The 8949-nt window shown below is 39.8% G+C and overlaps 1 protein-coding gene and 1 long non-coding RNA gene across 2 annotated transcripts in view; both read right to left on the bottom strand.

Annotated features, from left to right (window-relative positions):
- The window catches only part of LOC126390820 (zinc finger protein ZFP2-like), a 23292-nt gene that overhangs the window by 6187 nt on the left and 8156 nt on the right, over window positions 1-8949 (bottom strand). The gene's annotated exons all lie outside the window — the stretch shown is intronic.
- Window positions 1125-8949, bottom strand: part of LOC126390507 (uncharacterized) — a 12140-nt gene continuing 4315 nt past the window's right edge. The window contains exon 2 of the long non-coding RNA XR_007569972.1: window positions 1125-1519. This is a non-coding gene — a long non-coding RNA (uncharacterized LOC126390507). The remainder of the gene's footprint in view (window positions 1520-8949) is intronic.

Below are 8949 nucleotides of genomic sequence, written 5' to 3'. Positions count from 1 at the left end.
AAACTGTGTCTGTGTGAGTGAACATCTTACCCTGTGATGTGCGATGTGGGCAGCGGCTCCAGCCACACGCAGCTCAGCTGCCAAGTAGCCCCGCCCGTTGGAAAGAGTGTGGGATATACCACTACTAGGAATGGGAGGGGGAGAACTAAATCTTTTAAGATTTAAATAGCACATTATTGCGCGATTATAATGAGCACCGCTTACATTGTGCTTTCAATACTACTGCATTGTTTAAAAATTATTAATTGTGTCTCAAATTATTCTAGGGGGGGGGGGTACAGCTTTACTGAAGGGGGAGTCATGTCCCCCCTGTCCCCCCCGGGATTTCCGCCCCTGGTCGTCAGGCTACTTTTACATCTCAAAGCATTCTCACATGTTGTGCAAATAAATGGCTTCTCACCTGTGTGGATTGTGTGTGATGTTTGAAATGTTACTCTGATCGTCAGTGGGACTAAAGAAATCCCGTGCTAACAAAGATATCGTTTTTTTTTTAACTTTACTAAAATCATTAAAGGGTTCATTTTCTGAAGTCAGCTGCTGTAGTGTACCTCCTCTGAATGTGGTCTGGCCAAACTGAGCTCTGGCCAACCTGCATTCTGATCGCGGTGGCTTCTGCATGCATCTACACCTGCAGTAACATTGCATTTTTCCTCATTCAGTCTACAGGCACAGATCACAGATGTAACAGGCACAAGGTAAAAACAGTTTTTCCCACATTCTGGTGTCACTGTTGACAAGTTGCTCATATGCACCAAAGAACACGGTGTCTGCAGTTATAACCAAGGTAAATTTCAGACTTTTTAAGACATTTTTAATCCCACCTTATATGGAATTTAAAACCATCTCATGGCTGTCATACATGCAATTTATTATTGCAATATTCGGAGAAATACAGCAAGGAAAAAAAAATATCTTTCTTCGGTCTGTACAATGATTGTAAACTGTCATTGGGTCTGTCAGGCTGGAGACATTTTCACAGTAATGTGACCAAAGATATCTAAGACCCATTGAATCTGAATTTAAGACAATTTTAAACTTTTTAAGGCCTTATATTAAGAAAACTTTAAATCATTTCAAAGGACCCGTAGACACCCTGACAAAAGATCACAGTAACAGGACAAATCTTCTGGGATCAGTTTATTACTGTGCTCACTGCAAAATCAGTCATACTTTTAATTACAGGTTCCGCTCACATTTTCATGGACAATATTTCCAAACTTTTTCATGACTTTTCAAGGACTCATGAAGATTTTTTTTCTTTCCCCACTTGCCCGGTGGTTTTCAAACATCAGATTCAAACTCTATGTAAACATAATTGGCACACAGGAAGGGAGAGACAAACTGAGGGAGAAAATGACAAAACAATAACAATAACAACAGCAATTGAAAATAAAGGATATGCAGTAGGTGTATTTCTTGACCGGAAAAAGCTTTTGACACTGTTGATCACAACTTATTATTAAAAAAGTTATTTAAATATGGAATTAGAGGGGTTGCTTTAACATGGGTAAGTAGTTACCTGAAAAATAGAAGTCAGTATGTTCATATTTATAACGCCAACTCTAATCTGAAGGATGTCACATGTGGGGTTCCACAGGGATCTGTTCTGGGACCACTGCGATTTATATTATACATCAATGAAATATGTGTAATCTCCAAATAATGAAAACAGTATTATTTGCAGATGACACCAACTTATTGTGCTGTGGCAACAACTTGGAACAGCTTCTGGATGATGTGGAAAATGATTTAAAAAACTAAAGAGTTGGTTTGATTACAATAAACTAACACTGAACTTTCTTTCTCTAATAAAATTTCTTGGAGGAATAATTGATAATAAACTATGTTGGAAACCACACATTAATTATATTAAAAACAAAGTATTAAAATCAGTTGCAATCCTTTATAAAGTTAAAGATCTCATGTGTCAAAAGTCATTATACCTTCTGTACTGCTCATTTATACTTCTATACATAACTAACTGTGTGGATGAACGCGTACAGTGCCAACACCAAACCGATATTTACACTACAAAAAAGAGCGATAAGAATAGTAAACAAGACCACCTACAGTGAACTGTCAAACCCACTCTTTATCAAACTAATAACACCCAAATTTAAGGATTTAGTTGACCTCAAAACTGCACAGATTATGTATAAAGATAAAAATCAGTCATTGCCACAAAATATTCAGAATTTGTTCCAAGCAAGAGACAAACACCACAACTTGAGAGGATTGGACATGTTCAATAAACCCTTGGCAAGAACCAATTCCAAATATCACAGCATCACAGTCAAAGGAGTCAAAATATGGAATGAATGTACAGATGAAATGAAAAACAGAAGCACTTTAAACAAATTTAAAAGATTGTTCAAAAACAGTAGATTGCATGAATATGAAGCACAGCTGGCATAGGAAGTATCATCCTTCCATGGGTATCCAATCCACACTACAACTAGGTTCTCTCATATCACTTACATATAATCAGAACCAGAAGTATTCCAGCTCGCATTTGTGATTGTATTTCTTTGATTATGTATGTATGCATGCTAATATGCATCTGTGAATCTATATTTAGTTGTAGCAACATTACTTGAAATAAGGGGTAGGTCAAGATTAGTGAATAACTTCTACCTACTCCTTTTCGAACGCTAAATATTTACCTCTGTTACTATTGTTTTATTTTATTTTATTTTGTATGACTGATTACCTTATTGATCACCTACATTTTATTCTATTTTATTTATGTTCGAAATAAAGATTTTAAAAAAAAAAAGAAAATAGAAAAAAAAGATGGTAAACAAACATTGTCACACATCGCCGCATATTAAAGCTAGGGGTGTCAAATTATCGCGTTAATTGCGATTAATTAATTACAGTCATATTTAGCGCGTTTTGTTTTTTTAATCGAGTTAATCTAATTTTTAATCTCTAACTTTACTGTGTCTGTGTGCGAGTTGCTTTTTTATAAAATCCGTTTGTAGGCGTTGGGCTTCTTGTGCTTGAGTTGTTGGGGGTGCAAAACAATGGTCAGTCACACCCTGAAGTGGACATTGATTGACTGTCATTGTGTCTCGGCTTGTTTAGCATAAACTGAGAGGCTCCCATTGTAGTTGGGAGGGCAAGGTGAGGAGCGGTGAGTAGCAGAGAGGAGACGTGAAAATGGAGGAGCATGTGAGAGTTGTTGGTCCAATGAATGGGAAATTTACATTTCAAAAACGCCCCGACGGCACCATTGATAAAGGTAGAGTGATATGTCTTCTTTGTAAAAAGGAGTTTGCTTACCACCGAAGCAGTTCAAGTTTAGCCTACCACATCAACGCAAAGCACCCAGTTGTGAGTGCAGCCACAACTAACGTTAGAGGCGAAGACGTTAGCAATTTAGCGAGCCATAGCAAAGCTCTTTGCCAAATGAGCAAGTCTGCGACCGACAGGCTGACGAACGTCCTTGCTAAGTGGATAGCGATGAACTGCAGGNCACAACTAACGTTAGAGGCGAAGACGTTAGCAATTTAGCGAGCCATAGCAAAGCTCTTTGCCAAACTACAATCCAGGAGAACACCCGCGTATGAGCAAGTCTGCGACCGACAGGCTGACGAACGTCCTTGCTAAGTGGATAGCGATGAACTGCAGGCCGATAAACATAGTGGAAGACGAGGGGTTAACAGAGGTGTTGCAAACTGCGTCCAATGACCCATCATACAAGCCACCGTACAGGACAGTGACGGCCAAAATCAGCAAGATGTACGACGGCGAAAAGAAAAACAAACTTGAGATTTTGGTGGAGGATTCGCCCAACTGTGTTGCTATAACCGGAGATCACTGGACCTCAGCTGGCAACCACAGCTATTTGGGGGTGACCGGACACTTTATTGATGGTGAGTGGAACCTCAACTCATTTGCACTGACCGTCATGAAAACAGAAACCAGGCACTTTGCTGATAAATGCGCCGAACAGTTCCTCAAGGTGGCAGATGACTGAGGAATTGAAAACAACATATTCACCATCGGTACCGACAGCGCAGCAAACATGCTGGCTGCTATGAGAGCCCTTCCATACAAGCACATCGCCTGCAATGCTCACATTCTCCAGAGGACCATCACGGTCTGCCTCGATGGCAGTGGGTTTGTCGGTGTACTAGCAAAGTGCGGCAAGAATGTTGGCCATTTCAAACAAAGTCCTGCAAGCACCACAGAGCTTAACCAGCAACAAGTAGCTAGAGCGAGCAACTTATACAAGATGTACCAACGAGGTGGAATTTGACAATCGCAATGGTCTCACGCCTCATACACAACCGAAATGCTGTCCAGGTTACGTTGGACCAACAGAACAACCACAGATTGGTCATGCCAACCGAAGCTGAGTGGGGGAAACTGCAGAGGCTGGAGGTCCTGCTTGAACCATGCAGGTAAGCCCGAATAAACACCTGTCCATTTTAATGAAATGAACTACTGTCACATGTGCAATCTAAAAATGAATGAACATTAGGTAGTTACTTTTAAGGACAATTAAATTGGAAATCAGTTACACTTTATTTAAATATCCAGCTAAATTTATTTTGCAAACTTATCCACCTCTGCAGGTATGTGACTGAGCTGCTGGGTGGTGAGGCCTACGTCTCCTGCTCCATAGTGCTGCCTGCTTTTCGCCATCTGGACCCTGTCATGGACATCACTGATGATGATCCAGCCTATGTGGTGAAGTTCAAGAATGCCTTCCAGAGGGACATGGCAGCACACCGAGCTGATGCCAACAAGACATGGTTCAAGGTGGCCACAGCACTGGATCCTCGTTTCAAGGATTTGAAATGTCTTTGAAGAGAAAAGAGAGAACAGGTAAAGACTATAAGGATAAGCTGGACTAATGAGTCCAATTTAGGCCTACTGCACTTAGTAGTAATGACAATCATTCATTCATCCACCCGTCCATCTATCCATTCATTCATCCACCCACCCATCCCTTCATTCATTCATTCAGATGTGGACCAGTCTGGAGAACATGCTCCAAGCAGCAGAGCCCAGAAGAGCAGCTACTCTCCAGCCCTCCACAGAGGATGATGAACCAGCTCAGAAGAGGAGGAGTGCTCTCCTGCTGGGGTCCGACTCTGACTCAGAAGAAGATGGAGTGGAGTCTGGAGAACTGCAGCGCTACAGAGCAGAGCCCAGCATCAGTATTGATGACTGTCCCCTGCAGTGGTGGTATGCTCACTCAGGAGCCTATGAAAAGCTGTCAGCCCTAGCACGCAAATATTTGGCCTCCCCAGCAACCTCCGTACCTTGTGAGAGACTGTTTAGCCTCGCAGGCCACATAGTGCAAAAGAAAAGGGCAGCCTTGCTCCCAGAAAATGTGACCAAGCTGGTCTGTCTCAGTGACTGGCTGAAGAAGAAGAAATAAGAGGCATGAGGTCAGCGTAGCTGCTATGTCCTCTGTAGCCTACTAGAAGTGATTGCTTGATGTTATTTCAGCACTTTATTTTGCGATGGTGAACAATGTCATTTTTGGTGTGCTAACTTACAGCACTGTGATTGATGGGTCTGTTTTATTTATTTTATATTATCTGAAGCAGAGGAAAAGCAACAAGTTCAGTGTTCAATACTTGTATTGCTCAGAAAAGTGTTCTTACTGTTTTTTAATGTGTTAACTTACAGCACTTTATATGGACCTGATGTTTTATTTTATTTTTTATAGTCTGAAGCATTCTCAGGAAAACAAGTTCAGTGTTCAACAACAGCCCTAATTACAGCAATATTTTGCCCCTTGGTGGTCGAAACTGAAGGTTGCAGGCAGCACTTGGGACTAGTCTAAAATACAGTGGAATGTAAATGGCTAGGACTGCATCTCTTCAAGTCTGTTAAAAACAAATAAATGACTTTATAAAGCCACTTTTTTTTGTTAGGCTATATATCAATCTTTTGATCTGCCACAATAGTGTAATGAATTTAAATGAAAATACCTCAAGTTGAGGGCTTTTCTCAGCAATTTTTAGAGATTAAAAAAGAGATTAATTAGCAGCAAGGGCTAGCGCATTTTGTGGCCGCGGCAGCTAGTCGCGCTGCCAGCTGCCGGATGAGCTGCCTCGCCAGCTGCCACCACCGCGGCAGCAGACGGTATTTCGGCAGCTGCTGCAGCACTACCTCTGTTTTTACTTACTGCCACGGAATGGCAGGTTGTTTGCATGTGTTTATAAACGAAGTTGCCTTTGTCAGCGGTCAATGTATATTAGTTTGTATATTATACAAAGCTAGATCCTCATCATTCCACCTGTTTTAAACTACAAATTGCGATAACGAACTGCCTCACTAGCCTCCGAGGCGCTGTCGAGGCAGCTCCCGAGGGCAACTGACGGTACTTCGGCACTTGCCGGTTACATCTTCAGGTGTTCCCACAGCTGCCAGTGAGTTGCCATGGCAACTGCCACTGTTTTACCTACACTAAGCTATGCCCTTGATGTTTTTAATTTCCAACTATTTTTCAGACCCAGATAGAACACCAGGAGGTCAAGCCAGAGCACTGTTCCCACCTGCTTCAAGACTACAACCCCACCCACCCACAACACGGACTGTTGTGAGTGAAGCCTAGCCTACAGAAGTGTGAAATGCAGAACATCAAAGCTGAAAAACTCTTTCATCCCCTTTGCCATCAGACTCCTGAACAGATGACAGGAGTCACACCCACGGACTCTCTCATCACTGTAGACTACATTTTGCACATAATAATCTGCGCATTTGATTTGCACATTGTAATTTGCACATTGCATTGCTAACATCAGACACTTCACTTTTGTATATACCAGATATATAAGATTTGTATTCTTTATTTATTGTAATTTCTGTTTTTTCATACTGTAATTTTATACTATTGTACAACTCGGCATCAGTGTGGACAGCAAAGAAAAAATTTCGTTGCACAGAGAAACTTGTTTTTTCTTGCTGTACATGACAATAAACACTTTGAATCTCTTGTTTATTGTTTGAAATAGCTCTAAATACATGGGTCATTTTTTCATACTTATATGTCAAAGAGATGGCGCAGTGGGATAAGCAGGCGCCCCATATGTAGGGGCTACAGTCCTCACTGCAGCGGCCCCGGTTCGATTCCCGCATCGGAAGGCCCTTTGCTTCGTGTCTCTCCCCCTCTCTCTGCCTCCATCTCCTGTCTCTCTCTCTAAAATGAGGACTATCAATAAAGGCATAAAATGCCCAAAAAAACAATATTAAAAAAAAGTAAATTTAGCCTTTTAATAAATAAAGTAATGAAAAATAAAGATTTTTGGAAAGTGAAAAGATGTATAGCCTATAGTAACATAGTTATATAGTTAGAATGCATTCATTTCAAATATAGCCTAAAGAAAAGGAACATTCAGGCATGTATGACATTACATGAATACAGGTAATTTTGATCCATGTTGTGCATGAAAGTGCTAATTAGTATATTAGATACACACAAGTACATTAAAAATTCTCCAAACATGACAAGGCCACACACTGGAAAAGAGCGATGTAAGACCTACACAATAAGTTGTTATTCCTGTTTTGTTTTTTTTCCCATGTCTATTACTCCCCCAGACAGAAGACATTATCCAGAGACTAGAAAAAGTCCTGTCAGTAACCGGCACCGTTGCTGAGAAGCAGCTCTTCCTCACGGACGTAATTTTGCCTGAGGTGAGATAAAGAGAATATGTAACAACTTACTTATTAGTACAAGAATACAATTCACAGCATGAAATTCTGAGTAATGGTATCTGTGTCTTAAGAGCTGCAAATGTCAAAAGACTTTGGATATAGATATAGAGATATATCTATTACTCTATGGTACCATTAAATTCTAATATAATTAATCTCTAGCTGTTGGAATCAAAATTATAGTGCTTAAATCTATAAGGAAGAAACATATGTATACATGGCTAAATTCAATATCTTTTAAGTTGACAGTTTTTCTCATAATTTCTTTGGTAGGTTTTGATTCAGTGGCTGCAAAAAAGTCACAGCATGTCCCGATACCAAGCTGAATCTGTGCTTCTGAAGAGCCCATCTTCTAAGGATGACAAAAGGTAAAGGACATTGTGTTTAGGTGTACATGCTAAATCTCTAAATCCATTCTGCCAGTCATGAATCACAGTACTTTTGTAGGTTAAGTTGACGTCACTGTAATGATGGCACCAGTGCATTTACAGATCATATTTTTTACAGACCTGGAGAGATCACAGAAGGTGACTCAGAAAGCATGGATGAGGTAAGACCTTTTCTATCCCAAACACTCACAGCTACAGACCCATTAAATGCTACTGCAATTTCATTATTGAAGTGGCTTTAGTTGCACAAGACAATAAAAACAAAGCTGAGCATATATGATCTCATCCACTCCACACATTTTTTTGTTGCTGAAAGTAACATTGCATCTTACTGTGAAATGCTTTACACAACTATAACTTATTATTTTGCAGCACAGCCTACTTTACTTGCAGAAAGGTGACACATTGTGGTGGAACTTTATTAACATAAAATTATGACCCTTTGGTTTTTTGTTTCTATGAATTGCATGCATGTAAAGGAATAACAATGGAATTATATACAAACCAAGAAGACAAATGAGGTTTAAATTTTATTTCAATGAAACTTAAATAACAGTTAAGTGTGGGGTCTTAAAAACAAGACAAAACAGTTCACAGAAGGAAGTACTGAAATAGTTAACATTACCAAGCTTATGAATGCCACTTTCACATATCGTAAGGCAATATAGCAAATTCAATACTGTGAACAATGGTAGCCTACTTAATAAAGAGTATCTATGAATCTCTGGTTAGGGAGTTTGACGACAATAAAGTAATAAGCATTTCTAATTATATCATCAATTTGTTAATTTGCTGTAAATTATAAGCAAGTTTGAATCATTACTTGGGAATATCAATATACAATGAATACTTTGACCTTGTTTTCTTGTTTACTGCA

Source organism: Epinephelus moara, chromosome 5 (assembly GCF_006386435.1).
Source record: "Epinephelus moara isolate mb chromosome 5, YSFRI_EMoa_1.0, whole genome shotgun sequence".
Classification (NCBI taxonomy): Eukaryota; Metazoa; Chordata; class Actinopteri; order Perciformes; family Serranidae; genus Epinephelus; species Epinephelus moara.
The sequence above is the reverse complement of the archived record's forward strand: the minus strand, read 5'-3'. Positions and strand labels throughout refer to the sequence as shown.